Genomic DNA, 15,000 nt, shown 5'->3' with positions numbered 1-15,000 from the left:
CTTAATCATTACCTCGTGCTCCGAAAACCAACAAAATAGAACCGAGGTCCTATTCCATTATTCCATGCAACACTATGCAGGCGAACAGCCTGCTTTGAACACTCTAATTTTTTCAAAGTAAACTTATCGGCCACCGCCGACACTCAGTCAAGAGCACCGACGGAGAACCGAAGGTGAGGCGAACGCAACCAGTGACACGCCTTGCGACGGACCGGCGGCGCTCGCCCAAAATCCAACTACGAGCTTTTCAACCGCAACAACTTTAGCATACACTGTTGGAGCTGGAATTACCGCGGCTGCTGGCACCAGACTTGCCCTCCAATGGATACTCGTTAAGAGTTTTAGGATGTACTCATTCCAATTACAGGGCCTCGTTAGAGTCCTGTATTGTTATTTTTCGTCACTACCTCCCCGTGTCGGGAATGGGTAATTTGCGCGCCTGCTGCCTTCCTTGGATGTGGTAGCCGTTTCTCAGGCTCCCTCTCCGGAATCGAACCCTGATTCCCCGTTACCCGTTATCACAAAGGTAGGCACGTAGCGTACCTTCGACAGTTGATAGGGCAGACACTTGAATGATACGTCGTCGGTGCAGAGACCGTACGATCCGCGTGGTTATCCAGAGTCCTCAAACGTCACAGGACGAACCCGGTCGGTTTTGATCTGATAAAAGCGCGCCTCCCGAAGTCGGCGCTTAATGCATGTATTAGCTCTAGAATTACCACAGTTATCCACTTCGCTTACGAGACCAAATAAACCAAGACTGATTTAATGAGCCATTCGCAGTTTCGCTTTACGAGAACTCGTACTTGCACCTGCATGGCTTAATCTTTGAGACAAGCATATCACTACTGGCAGGATCAACCAGATAGCTGCGACAGCTGCGCTCGGCCCTTGCTGGGCCGCCCGGCGCGTGCTCGTCGCATTCGTTTAAGACCGAGGCGATCGCCTGCGGCCGTACTCAGCTTCGACAGTCGCTGGCCGCGACGTCCACGCTCTCGCCGGCAGTGCCAGGCGGAGCGATTTGCGTTTTTTCTTTGCTCGCCCTCTCTCGGGCTCGATCCATTCAGTTTCGCACAAACAAGAGCTCTGCCGGCCGCCTGCAGCGGTGCCTAAAACCCGGGCATAACAATGCGACCGTTCTGCTAGGCCGACAAGCGCTCAAGCCAGACGCTCGATCGAACGCCCCCTACATATTAGTCGAGACAACGGCTCGCTCATTAGCATCGCGTTTGTACTTTAACTTTTTTCGGCTCGGCTTCTTTCGACGCCGATGCCGGCGACGCAGCACTCTCTCGCCCGCCAGCCACCGAGAAAAGGGTGCGCTCCGACCGGCCCCGCACCGCTCTTTCTTGGCTCATTCGAAATTACTGTCTTTCGCTCTGACATGCCTTACCTAGGGTTAGGTTAGTATGCTTGCACGTTTGTACTTTAACTTTTTTTGGCTCGGCTTCTTTCGACGCCGATGCCGGCGACGCAGCACTCTCTCGCCCGCCAGCCACCGAGAAAAGGGTGCGCTCCGACCGGTCCCGCACCGCTCTTTCTTGGCTCATTCGAAATTACTGTCTTTCGCTCTGACATGCCTTACCTAGGGTTAGGTTAGTATGCTTGCACGTTTGTACTTTAACTTTTTTCGGCTCGGCTTCTTTCGACGCCGATGCCGGCGACGCAGCACTCTCTCGCCCGCCAGCCACCGAGAAAAGGGTGCGCTCCGACCGGCCCCGCACCGCTCTTTCTTGGCTCATTCGAAATTACTGTCTTTCGCTCTGACATGCCTTACCTAGGGTTAGGTTAGTATGCTTGCACGTTTGTACTTTAACTTTTTTTGGCTCGGCTTCTTTCGACGCCGATGCCGGCGACGCAGCACTCTCTCGCCCGCCAGCCACCGAGAAAAGGGTGCGCTCCGACCGGCCCCGCACCGCTCTTTCTTGGCTCATTCGAAATTACTGTCTTTCGCTCTGACATGCCTTACCTAGGGTTAGGTTAGTATGCTTGCACGTTTGTACTTTAACTTTTTTTGGCTCGGCTTCTTTCGACGCCGATGCCGGCGACGCAGCACTCTCTCGCCCGCCAACCACCGAGAAAAGGGTGCGCTCCGACCGGCCCCGCACCGCTCTTTCTTGGCTCATTCGAAATTACTGTCTTTCGCTCTGACATGCCTTACCTAGGGTTAGGTTAGTATGCTTGCACGTTTGTACTTTAACTTTTTTCGGCTCGGCTTCTTTCGACGCCGATGCCGGCGACGCAGCACTCTCTCGCCCGCCAGCCACCGAGAAAAGGGTGCGCTCCGACCGGCCCCGCACCGCTCTTTCATGGCTCATTCGAGTTTACTGTCTTTCGCTCTGACATGCCTTACCTAGGGTTAGGTTAGTATGCTTGCACGTTTGTACTTTAACTTTTTTTGGCTCGGCTTCTTTCGACGCCGATGCCGGCGACGCAGCACTCTCTCGCCCGCCAGCCACCGAGAAAAGGGTGCGCTCCGACCGGCCCCGCACCGCTCTTTCTTGGCTCATTCGAAATTACTGTCTTTCGCTCTGACATGCCTTACCTAGGGTTAGGTTAGTATGCTTGCACGTTTGTACTTTAACTTTTTTCGGCTTGGCTTCTTTCGACGCCGATGCCGGCGACGCAGCACTCTCTCGCCCGCCAGCCACCGAGAAAAGGGTGCGCTCCGACCGGCCCCGCACCGCTCTTTCTTGGCTCATTCGAAATTACTGTCTTTCGCTCTGACATGCCTTACCTAGGGTTAGGTTAGTATGCTTGCACGTTTGTACTTTAACTTTTTTTGGCTCGGCTTCTTTCGACGCCGATGCCGGCGACGCAGCACTCTCTCGCCCGCCAGCCACCGAGAAAAGGGTGCGCTCCGACCGGCCCCGCACCGCTCTTTCTTGGCTCATTCGAAATTACTGTCTTTCGCTCTGACATGCCTTACCTAGGGTTAGGTTAGTATGCTTGCACGTTTGTACTTTAACTTTTTTCGGCTCGGCTTCTTTCGACGCCGATGCCGGCGACGCAGCACTCTCTCGCCCGCCAGCCACCGAGAAAAGGGTGCGCTCCGACCGGCCCCGCACCGCTCTTTCTTGGCTCATTCGAAATTACTGTCTTTCGCTCTGACATGCCTTACCTAGGGTTAGGTTAGTATGCTTGCACGTTTGTACTTTAACTTTTTTCGGCTCGGCTTCTTTCGACGCCGATGCCGGCGACGCAGCACTCTCTCGCCCGCCAGCCACCGAGAAAAGGGTGCGCTCCGACCGGCCCCGCACCGCTCTTTCTTGGCTCATTCGAGTTTACTGTCTTTCGCTCTGACATGCCTTACCTAGGGTTAGGTTAGTATGCTTGCACGTTTGTACTTTAACTTTTTTCAGCTCGGCTTCTTTCGACGCCGATGCCGGCGACGCAGCACTCTCTCGCCCGCCAGCCACCGAGAAAAGGGTGCGCTCCGACCGGCCCCGCACCGCTCTTTCTTGGCTCATTCGAAATTACTGTCTTTCGCTCTGACATGCCTTACCTAGGGTTAGGTTAGTATGCTTGCACGTTTGTACTTTAACTTTTTTCGGCTCGGCTTCTTTCGACGCCGATGCCGGCGACGCAGCACTCTCTCGCCCGCCAGCCACCGAGAAAAAGGTGCGCTCCGACCGGCCCCGCACCGCTCTTTCTTGGCTCATTCGAAATTACTGTCTTTCGCTCTGACATGCCTTACCTAGGGTTAGGTTAGTATGCTTGCACGTTTGTACTTTAACTTTTTTCGGCTCGGCTTCTTTCGACGCCGATGCCGGCGACGCAGCACTCTCTCGCCCGCCAGCCACCGAGAAAAGGGTGCGCTCCGACCGGCCCCGCACCGCTCTTTCTTGGCTCATTCGAGTTTACTGTCTTTCGCTCTGACATGCCTTACCTAGGGTTAGGTTAGTATGCTTGCACGTTTGTACTTTAACTTTTTTCGGCTCGGCTTCTTTCGACGCCGATGCCGGCGACGCAGCACTCTCTCGCCCGCCAGCCACCGAGAAAAGGGTGCGCTCCGACCGGCCCCGCACCGCTCTTTCTTGGCTCATTCGAAATTACTGTCTTTCGCTCTGACATGCCTTACCTAGGGTTAGGTTAGTATGCTTGCACGTTTGTACTTTAACTTTTTTCGGCTCGGCTTCTTTCGACGCCGATGCCGGCGACGCAGCACTCTCTCGCCCGCCAGCCACCGAGAAAAGGGTGCGCTCCGACCGGCCCCGCACCGCTCTTTCATGGCTCATTCGAGTTTACTGTCTTTCGCTCTGACATGCCTTACCTAGGGTTAGGTTAGTATGCTTGCACGTTTGTACTTTAACTTTTTTTGGCTCGGCTTCTTTCGACGCCGATGCCGGCGACGCAGCACTCTCTCGCCCGCCAGCCACCGAGAAAAGGGTGCGCTCCGACCGGCCCCGAACCGCTCTTTCTTGGCTCATTCGAAATTACTGTCTTTCGCTCTGACATGCCTTACCTAGGGTTAGGTTAGTATGCTTGCACGTTTGTACTTTAACTTTTTTCGGCTCGGCTTCTTTCGACGCCGATGCCGGCGACGCAGCACTCTCTCGCCCGCCAGCCACCGAGAAAAGGGTGCGCTCCGACCGGCCCCGCACCGCTCTTTCTTGGCTCATTCGAAATTACTGTCTTTCGCTCTGACATGCCTTACCTAGGGTTAGGTTAGTATGCTTGCACGTTTGTACTTTAACTTTTTTCGGCTCGGCTTCTTTCGACGCCGATGCCGGCGACGCAGCACTCTCTCGCCCGCCAGCCACCGAGAAAAGGGTGCGCTCCGACCGGCCCCGCACCGCTCTTTCTTGGCTCATTCGAAATTACTGTCTTTCGCTCTGACATGCCTTACCTAGGGTTAGGTTAGTATGCTTGCACGTTTGTACTTTAACTTTTTTTGGCTCGGCTTCTTTCGACGCCGATGCCGGCGACGCAGCACTCTCTCGCCCGCCAGCCACCGAGAAAAGGGTGCGCTCCGACCGGCCCCGAACCGCTCTTTCTTGGCTCATTCGAAATTACTGTCTTTCGCTCTGACATGCCTTACCTAGGGTTAGGTTAGTATGCTTGCACGTTTGTACTTTAACTTTTTTCGGCTCGGCTTCTTTCGACGCCGATGCCGGCGACGCAGCACTCTCTCGCCCGCCAGCCACCGAGAAAAGGGTGCGCTCCGACCGGCCCCGCACCGCTCTTTCTTGGCTCATTCGAAATTACTGTCTTTCGCTCTGACATGCCTTACCTAGGGTTAGGTTAGTATGCTTGCACGTTTGTACTTTAACTTTTTTCGGCTCGGCTTCTTTCGACGCCGATGCCGGCGACGCAGCACTCTCTCGCCCGCCAGCCACCGAGAAAAGGGTGCGCTCCGACCGGCCCCGCACCGCTCTTTCTTGGCTCATTCGAAATTACTGTCTTTCGCTCTGACATGCCTTACCTAGGGTTAGGTTAGTATGCTTGCACGTTTGTACTTTAACTTTTTTTGGCTCGGCTTCTTTCGACGCCGATGCCGGCGACGCAGCACTCTCTCGCCCGCCAGCCACCGAGAAAAGGGTGCGCTCCGACCGGCCCCGCACCGCTCTTTCTTGGCTCATTCGAAATTACTGTCTTTCGCTCTGACATGCCTTACCTAGGGTTAGGTTAGTATGCTTGCACGTTTGTACTTTAACTTTTTTTGGCTCGGCTTCTTTCGACGCCGATGCCGGCGACGCAGCACTCTCTCGCCCGCCAGCCACCGAGAAAAGGGTGCGCTCCGACCGGCCCCGCACCGCTCTTTCTTGGCTCATTCGAAATTACTGTCTTTCGCTCTGACATGCCTTACCTAGGGTTAGGTTAGTATGCTTGCACGTTTGTACTTTAACTTTTTTCGGCTCGGCTTCTTTCGACGCCGATGCCGGCGACGCAGCACTCTCTCGCCCGCCAGCCACCGAGAAAAGGGTGCGCTCCGACCGGCCCCGCACCGCTCTTTCTTGGCTCATTCGAAATTACTGTCTTTCGCTCTGACATGCCTTACCTAGGGTTAGGTTAGTATGCTTGCACGTTTGTACTTTAACTTTTTTCGGCTCGGCTTCTTTCGACGCCGATGCCGGCGACGCAGCACTCTCTCGCCCGCCAGCCACCGAGAAAAGGGTGCGCTCCGACCGGCCCCGCACCGCTCTTTCTTGGCTCATTCGAGTTTACTGTCTTTCGCTCTGACATGCCTTACCTAGGGTTAGGTTAGTATGCTTGCACGTTTGTACTTTAACTTTTTTCAGCTCGGCTTCTTTCGACGCCGATGCCGGCGACGCAGCACTCTCTCGCCCGCCAGCCACCGAGAAAAGGGTGCGCTCCGACCGGCCCCGCACCGCTCTTTCTTGGCTCATTCGAAATTACTGTCTTTCGCTCTGACATGCCTTACCTAGGGTTAGGTTAGTATGCTTGCACGTTTGTACTTTAACTTTTTTCGGCTCGGCTTCTTTCGACGCCGATGCCGGCGACGCAGCACTCTCTCGCCCGCCAGCCACCGAGAAAAGGGTGCGCTCCGACCGGCCCCGCACCGCTCTTTCTTGGCTCATTCGAAATTACTGTCTTTCGCTCTGACATGCCTTACCTAGGGTTAGGTTAGTATGCTTGCACGTTTGTACTTTAACTTTTTTCGGCTCGGCTTCTTTCGACGCCGATGCCGGCGACGCAGCACTCTCTCGCCCGCCAGCCACCGAGAAAAGGGTGCGCTCCGACCGGCCCCGCACCGCTCTTTCTTGGCTCATTCGAGTTTACTGTCTTTCGCTCTGACATGCCTTACCTAGGGTTAGGTTAGTATGCTTGCACGTTTGTACTTTAACTTTTTTCGGCTCGGCTTCTTTCGACGCCGATGCCGGCGACGCAGCACTCTCTCGCCCGCCAGCCACCGAGAAAAGGGTGCGCTCCGACCGGCCCCGCACCGCTCTTTCTTGGCTCATTCGAAATTACTGTCTTTCGCTCTGACATGCCTTACCTAGGGTTAGGTTAGTATGCTTGCACGTTTGTACTTTAACTTTTTTCGGCTCGGCTTCTTTCGACGCCGATGCCGACGACGCAGCACTCTCTCGCCCGCCAGCCACCGAGAAAAGGGTGCGCTCCGACCGGCCCCGCACCGCTCTTTCTTGGCTCATTCGAAATTACTGTCTTTCGCTCTGACATGCCTTACCTAGGGTTAGGTTAGTATGCTTGCACGTTTGTACTTTAACTTTTTTTGGCTCGGCTTCTTTCGACGCCGATACCGGCGACGCAGCACTCTCTCGCCCGCCAGCCACCGAGAAAAGGGTGCGCTCCGACCGGCCCCGCAGCGCTCTTTCTTGGCTCATTCGAAATTACTGTCTTTCGCTCTGACATGCCTTACCTAGGGTTAGGTTAGTATGCTTGCACGTTTGTACTTTAACTTTTTTTGGCTCGGCTTCTTTCGACGCCGATGCCGGCGACGCAGCACTCTCTCGCCCGCCAGCCACCGAGAAAAGGGTGCGCTCCGACCGGCCCCGCACCGCTCTTTCTTGGCTCATTCGAAATTACTGTCTTTCGCTCTGACATGCCTTACCTAGGGTTAGGTTAGTATGCTTGCACGTTTGTACTTTAACTTTTTTTGGCTCGGCTTCTTTCGACGCCGATGCCGGCGACGCAGCACTCTCTCGCCCGCCAGCCACCGAGAAAAGGGTGCGCTCCGACCGGCCCCGCACCGCTCTTTCTTGGCTCATTCGAAATTACTGTCTTTCGCTCTGACATGCCTTACCTAGGGTTAGGTTAGTATGCTTGCACGTTTGTACTTTAACTTTTTTCGGCTCGGCTTCTTTCGACGCCGATGCCGGCGACGCAGCACTCTCTCGCCCGCCAGCCACCGAGAAAAGGGTGCGCTCCGACCGGCCCCGCACCGCTCTTTCATGGCTCATTCGAGTTTACTGTCTTTCGCTCTGACATGCCTTACCTAGGGTTAGGTTAGTATGCTTGCACGTTTGTACTTTAACTTTTTTTGGCTCGGCTTCTTTCGACGCCGATGCCGGCGACGCAGCACTCTCTCGCCCGCCAGCCACCGAGAAAAGGGTGCGCTCCGACCGGCCCCGCACCGCTCTTTCTTGGCTCATTCGAAATTACTGTCTTTCGCTCTGACATGCCTTACCTAGGGTTAGGTTAGTATGCTTGCACGTTTGTACTTTAACTTTTTTTGGCTCGGCTTCTTTCGACGCCGATGCCGGCGACGCAGCACTCTCTCGCCCGCCAGCCACCGAGAAAAGGGTGCGCTCCGACCGGCCCCGCACCGCTCTTTCTTGGCTCATTCGAAATTACTGTCTTTCGCTCTGACATGCCTTACCTAGGGTTAGGTTAGTATGCTTGCACGTTTGTACTTTAACTTTTTTCGGCTCGGCTTCTTTCGACGCCGATGCCGGCGACGCAGCACTCTCTCGCCCGCCAGCCACCGAGAAAAGGGTGCGCTCCGACCGGCCCCGCACCGCTCTTTCATGGCTCATTCGAGTTTACTGTCTTTCGCTCTGACATGCCTTACCTAGGGTTAGGTTAGTATGCTTGCACGTTTGTACTTTAACTTTTTTCGGCTCGGCTTCTTTCGACGCCGATGCCGGCGACGCAGCACTCTCTCGCCCGCCAGCCACCAAGAAAAGGGTGCGCTCCGACCGGCCCCGCACCGCTCTTTCTTGGCTCATTCGAAATTACTGTCTTTCGCTCTGACATGCCTTACCTAGGGTTAGGTTAGTATGCTTGCACGTTTGTACTTTAACTTTTTTTGGCTCGGCTTCTTTCGACGCCGATGCCGGCGACGCAGCACTCTCTCGCCCGCCAGCCACCGAGAAAAGGGTGCGCTCCGACCGGCCCCGCACCGCTCTTTCTTGGCTCATTCGAAATTACTGTCTTTCGCTCTGACATGCCTTACCTAGGGTTAGGTTAGTATGCTTGCACGTTTGTACTTTAACTTTTTTCGGCTCGGCTTCTTTCGACGCCGATGCCGGCGACGCAGCACTCTCTCGCCCGCCAGCCACCGAGAAAAGGGTGCGCTCCGACCGGCCCCGCACCGCTCTTTCTTGGCTCATTCGAAATTACTGTCTTTCGCTCTGACATGCCTTACCTAGGGTTAGGTTAGTATGCTTGCACGTTTGTACTTTAACTTTTTTCGGCTCGGCTTCTTTCGACGCCGATGCCGGCGACGCAGCACTCTCTCGCCCGCCAGCCACCGAGAAAAGGGTGCGCTCCGACCGGCCCCGCACCGCTCTTTCTTGGCTCATTCGAGTTTACTGTCTTTCGCTCTGACATGCCTTACCTAGGGTTAGGTTAGTATGCTTGCACGTTTGTACTTTAACTTTTTTCGGCTCGGCTTCTTTCGACGCCGATGCCGGCGACGCAGCACTCTCTCGCCCGCCAGCCACCGAGAAAAGGGTGCGCTCCGACCGGCCCCGCACCGCTCTTTCTTGGCTCATTCGAAATTACTGTCTTTCGCTCTGACATGCCTTACCTAGGGTTAGGTTAGTATGCTTGCACGTTTGTACTTTAACTTTTTTCGGCTCGGCTTCTTTCGACGCCGATGCCGGCGACACAGCACTCTCTCGCCCGCCAGCCACCGAGAAAAGGGTGCGCTCCGACCGGCCCCGCACCGCTCTTTCTTGGCTCATTCGAAATTACTGTCTTTCGCTCTGACATGCCTTACCTAGGGTTAGGTTAGTATGCTTGCACGTTTGTACTTTAACTTTTTTCGGCTCGGCTTCTTTCGACGCCGATGCCGGCGACGCAGCATTCTCTCGCCCGCCAGCCACCGAGAAAAGGGTGCGCTCCGACCGGCCCCGCACCGCTCTTTCTTGGCTCATTCGAGTTTACTGTCTTTCGCTCTGACATGCCTTACCTAGGGTTAGGTTAGTATGCTTGCACGTTTGTACTTTAACTTTTTTCGGCTCGGCTTCTTTCGACGCCGATGCCGGCGACGCAGCACTCTCTCGCCCGCCAGCCACCGAGAAAAGGGTGCGCTCCGACCGGCCCCGCACCGCTCTTTCATGGCTCATTCGAGTTTACTGTCTTTCGCTCTGACATGCCTTACCTAGGGTTAGGTTAGTATGCTTGCACGTTTGTACTTTAACTTTTTTTGGCTCGGCTTCTTTCGACGCCGATGCCGGCGACGCAGCACTCTCTCGCCCGCCAGCCACCGAGAAAAGGGTGCGCTCCGACCGGCCCCGCACCGCTCTTTCTTGGCTCATTCGAAATTACTGTCTTTCGCTCTGACATGCCTTACCTAGGGTTAGGTTAGTATGCTTGCACGTTTGTACTTTAACTTTTTTTGGCTCGGCTTCTTTCGACGCCGATGCCGGCGACGCAGCACTCTCTCGCCCGCCAGCCACCGAGAAAAGAGTGCGCTCCGACCGGCCCCGCACCGCTCTTTCTTGGCTCATTCGAAATTACTGTCTTTCGCTCTGACATGCCTTACCTAGGGTTAGGTTAGTATGCTTGCACGTTTGTACTTTAACTTTTTTTGGCTCGGCTTCTTTCGACGCCGATGCCGGCGACGCAGCACTCTCTCGCCCGCCAGCCACCGAGAAAAGGGTGCGCTCCGACCAGCCCCGCACCGCTCTTTCTTGGCTCATTCGAAATTACTGTCTTTCGCTCTGACATGCCTTACCTAGGGTTAGGTTAGTATGCTTGCACGTTTGTACTTTAACTTTTTTCGGCTCGGCTTCTTTCGACGCCGATGCCGGCGACGCAGCACTCTCTCGCCCGCCAGCCACCGAGAAAAGGGTGCGCTCCGACCGGCCCCGCACCGCTCTTTCATGGCTCATTCGAGTTTACTGTCTTTCGCTCTGACATGCCTTACCTAGGGTTAGGTTAGTATGCTTGCACGTTTGTACTTTAACTTTTTTCGGCTCGGCTTCTTTCGACGCCGATGCCGGCGACGCAGCACTCTCTCGCCCGCCAGCCACCGAGAAAAGGGTGCGCTCCGACCGGCCCCGCACCGCTCTTTCTTGGCTCATTCGAAATTACTGTCTTTCGCTCTGACATGCCTTACCTAGGGTTAGGTTAGTATGCTTGCACGTTTGTACTTTAACTTTTTTTGGCTCGGCTTCTTTCGACGCCGATGCCGGCGACGCAGCACTCTCTCGCCCGCCAGCCACCGAGAAAAGGGTGCGCTCCGACCGGCCCCGCACCGCTCTTTCTTGGCTCATTCGAAATTACTGTCTTTCGCTCTGACATGCCTTACCTAGGGTTAGGTTAGTATGCTTGCACGTTTGTACTTTAACTTTTTTCGGCTCGGCTTCTTTCGACGCCGATGCCGGCGACGCAGCACTCTCTCGCCCGCCAGCCACCGAGAAAAGGGTGCGCTCCGACCGGCCCCGCACCGCTCTTTCATGGCTCATTCGAGTTTACTGTCTTTCGCTCTGACATGCCTTACCTAGGGTTAGGTTAGTATGCTTGCACGTTTGTACTTTAACTTTTTTCGGCTGGGCTTCTTTCGACGCCGATGCCGGCGACGCAGCACTCTCTCGCCCGCCAGCCACCGAGAAAAGGGTGCGCTCCGACCGGCCCCGCACCGCTCTTTCTTGGCTCATTCGAAATTACTGTCTTTCGCTCTGACATGCCTTACCTAGGGTTAGGTTAGTATGCTTGCACGTTTGTACTTTAACTTTTTTTGGCTCGGCTTCTTTCGACGCCGATGCCGGCGACGCAGCACTCTCTCGCCCGCCAGCCACCGAGAAAAGGGTGCGCTCCGACCGGCCCCGCACCGCTCTTTCTTGGCTCATTCGAAATTACTGTCTTTCGCTCTGACATGCCTTACCTAGGGTTAGGTTAGTATGCTTGCACGTTTGTACTTTAACTTTTTTCGGCTCGGCTTCTTTCGACGCCGATGCCGGCGACGCAGCACTCTCTCGCCCGCCAGCCACCGAGAAAAGGGTGCGCTCCGACCGGCCCCGCACCGCTCTTTCTTGGCTCATTCGAAATTACTGTCTTTCGCTCTGACATGCCTTACCTAGGGTTAGGTTAGTATGCTTGCACGTTTGTACTTTAACTTTTTTCGGCTCGGCTTCTTTCGACGCCGATGCCGGCGACGCAGCACTCTCTCGCCCGCCAGCCACCGAGAAAAGGGTGCGCTCCGACCGGCCCCGCACCGCTCTTTCTTGGCTCATTCGAGTTTACTGTCTTTCGCTCTGACATGCCTTACCTAGGGTTAGGTTAGTATGCTTGCACGTTTGTACTTTAACTTTTTTCGGCTCGGCTTCTTTCGACGCCGATGCCGGCGACGCAGCACTCTCTCGCCCGCCAGCCACCGAGAAAAGGGTGCGCTCCGACCGGCCCCGCACCGCTCTTTCTTGGCTCATTCGAAATTACTGTCTTTCGCTCTGACATGCCTTACCTAGGGTTAGGTTAGTATGCTTGCACGTTTGTACTTTAACTTTTTTCGGCTCGGCTTCTTTCGACGCCGATGCCGGCGACGCAGCACTCTCTCGCCCGCCAGCCACCGAGAAAAGGGTGCGCTCCGACCGGCCCCGCACCGCTCTTTCTTGGCTCATTCGAAATTACTGTCTTTCGCTCTGACATGCCTTACCTAGGGTTAGGTTAGTATGCTTGCACGTTTGTACTTTAACTTTTTTCGGCTCGGCTTCTTTCGACGCCGATGCCGGCGACGCAGCACTCTCTCGCCCGCCAGCCACCGAGAAAAGGGTGCGCTCCGACCGGCCCCGCACCGCTCTTTCTTGGCTCATTCGAGTTTACTGTCTTTCGCTCTGACATGCCTTACCTAGGGTTAGGTTAGTATGCTTGCACGTTTGTACTTTAACTTTTTTCGGCTCGGCTTCTTTCGACGCCGATGCCGGCGACGCAGCACTCTCTCGCCCGCCAGCCACCGAGAAAAGGGTGCGCTCCGACCGGCCCCGCACCGCTCTTTCTTGGCTCATTCGAAATTACTGTCTTTTGCTCTGACATGTCTTACCTAGGGTTAGGTTAGTATGCTTGCACGTTTGTACTTTAACTTTTTTCGGCTCGGCTTCTTTCGACGCCGATGCCGGCGACGCAGCACTCTCTCGCCCGCCAGCCACCGAGAAAAGGGTGCGCTCCGACCGGCCCCGCACCGCTCTTTCATGGCTCATTCGAGTTTACTGTCTTTCGCTCTGACATGCCTTACCTAGGGTTAGGTTAGTATGCTTGCACGTTTGTACTTTAACTTTTTTTGGCTCGGCTTCTTTTGACGCCGATGCCGGCGACGCAGCACTCTCTCGCCCGCCAGCCACCGAGAAAAGGGTGCGCTCCGACCGGCCCCGCACCGCTCTTTCTTGGCTCATTCGAAATTACTGTCTTTCGCTCTGACATGCCTTACCTAGGGTTAGGTTAGTATGCTTGCACGTTTGTACTTTAAATTTTTTTTGGCTCGGCTTCATTCGACGCCGATGCCGGCGACGCAGCACTCTCTCGCCCGCCAGCCACCGAGAAAAGGGTGCGCTCCGACCGGCCCCGCACCGCTCTTTCTTGGCTCATTCGAAATTACTGTCTTTCGCTCTGACATGCCTTACCTAGGGTTAGGTTAGTATGCTTGCACGTTTGTACTTTAACTTTTTTCGGCTCGGCTTCTTTCGACGCCGATGCCGGCGACGCAGCACTCTCTCGCCCGCCAGCCACCGAGAAAAGGGTGCGCTCCGACCGGCCCCGCACCGCTCTTTCATGGCTCATTTGAGTTTACTGTCTTTCGCTCTGACATGCCTTACCTAGGGTTAGGTTAGTATGCTTGCACGTTTGTACTTTAACTTTTTTTGGCTCGGCTTCTTTCGACGCCGATGCCGGCGACGCAGCACTCTCTCGCCCGCCAGCCACCGAGAAAAGGGTGCGCTCCGACCGGCCCCGCACCGCTCTTTCTTGGCTCATTCGAAATTACTGTCTTTCGCTCTGACATGCCTTACCTAGGGTTAGGTTAGTATGCTTGCACGTTTGTACTTTAACTTTTTTCGGCTCGGCTTCTTTCGACGCCGATGCCGGCGACGCAGCACTCTCTCGCCCGCCAGCCACCGAGAAAAGGGTGCGCTCCGACCGGCCCCGCAACGCTCTTTCTTGGCTCATTCGAAATTACTGTCTTTCGCTCTGACATGCCTTACCTAGGGTTAGGTTAGTATGCTTGCACGTTTGTACTTTAACTTTTTTTGGCTCGGCTTCTTTCGACGCCGATGCCGGCGACGCAGCACTCTCTCGCCCGCCAGCCACCGAGAAAAGGGTGCGCTCCGACCGGCCCCGCACCGCTCTTTCTTGGCTCATTCGAAATTACTGTCTTTCGCTCTGACATGCCTTACCTAGGGTTAGGTTAGTATGCTTGCACGTTTGTACTTTAACTTTTTTCGGCTCGGCTTCTTTCGACGCCGATGCCGGCGACGCAGCACTCTCTCGCCCGCCAGCCACCGAGAAAAGGGTGCGCTCCGACCGGCCCCGCACCGCTCTTTCTTGGCTCATTCGAAATTACTGTCTTTCGCTCTGACATGCCTTACCTAGGGTTAGGTTAGTATGCTTGCACGTTTGTACTTTAACTTTTTTCGGCTCGGCTTCTTTCGACGCCGATGCCGGCGACGCAGCACTCTCTCGCCCGCCAGCCACCGAGAAAAGGGTGCGCTCCGACCGGCCCCGCACCGCTCTTTCTTGGCTCATTCGAGTTTACTGTCTTTCGCTCTGACATGCCTTACCTAGGGTTAGGTTAGTATGCTTGCACGTTTGTACTTTAACTTTTTTCGGCTCGGCTTCTTTCGACGCCGATGCCGGCGACGCAGCACTCTCTCGCCCGCCAGCCACCGAGAAAAGGGTGCGCTCCGACCGGCCCCGCACCGCTCTTTCTTGGCTCATTCGAAATTACTGTCTTTCGCTCTGACATGCCTTACCTAGGGTTAGGTTAGTATGCTTGCACGTTTGTACTTTAACTTTTTTCGGCTCGGCTTCTTTCGACGCCGATGCCGGCGACGCAGCACTCTCTCGCCCGCCAGCCACCGAGAAAAGGGTGCGCTCCGACCGGCCCCGCACCGCTCTTTCTTGGCTCATTTGAAATTA

The 15,000-nt window shown here is 55.4% G+C and overlaps 1 non-coding gene across 1 annotated transcript in view; it reads right to left on the bottom strand.

The window, feature by feature from the left end:
* LOC144420229 (small subunit ribosomal RNA) overlaps window positions 1-868 on the bottom strand; it is a 1,810-nt gene extending 942 nt beyond the window's left edge. Inside the window, exon 1 of the ribosomal RNA XR_013474582.1 lies at window positions 1-868. This exon is cut by the window's left edge and continues 942 nt beyond it. This is a non-coding gene — a ribosomal RNA (small subunit ribosomal RNA).
* Window positions 869-15,000: the final 14,132 nt, after the last annotated feature.

This window comes from Styela clava, chromosome 2, assembly GCF_964204865.1.
Source record: "Styela clava chromosome 2, kaStyClav1.hap1.2, whole genome shotgun sequence".
NCBI classification, from domain to species: Eukaryota; Metazoa; Chordata; class Ascidiacea; order Stolidobranchia; family Styelidae; genus Styela; species Styela clava.
This window is presented reverse-complemented; position numbering and strand designations above follow the sequence as displayed.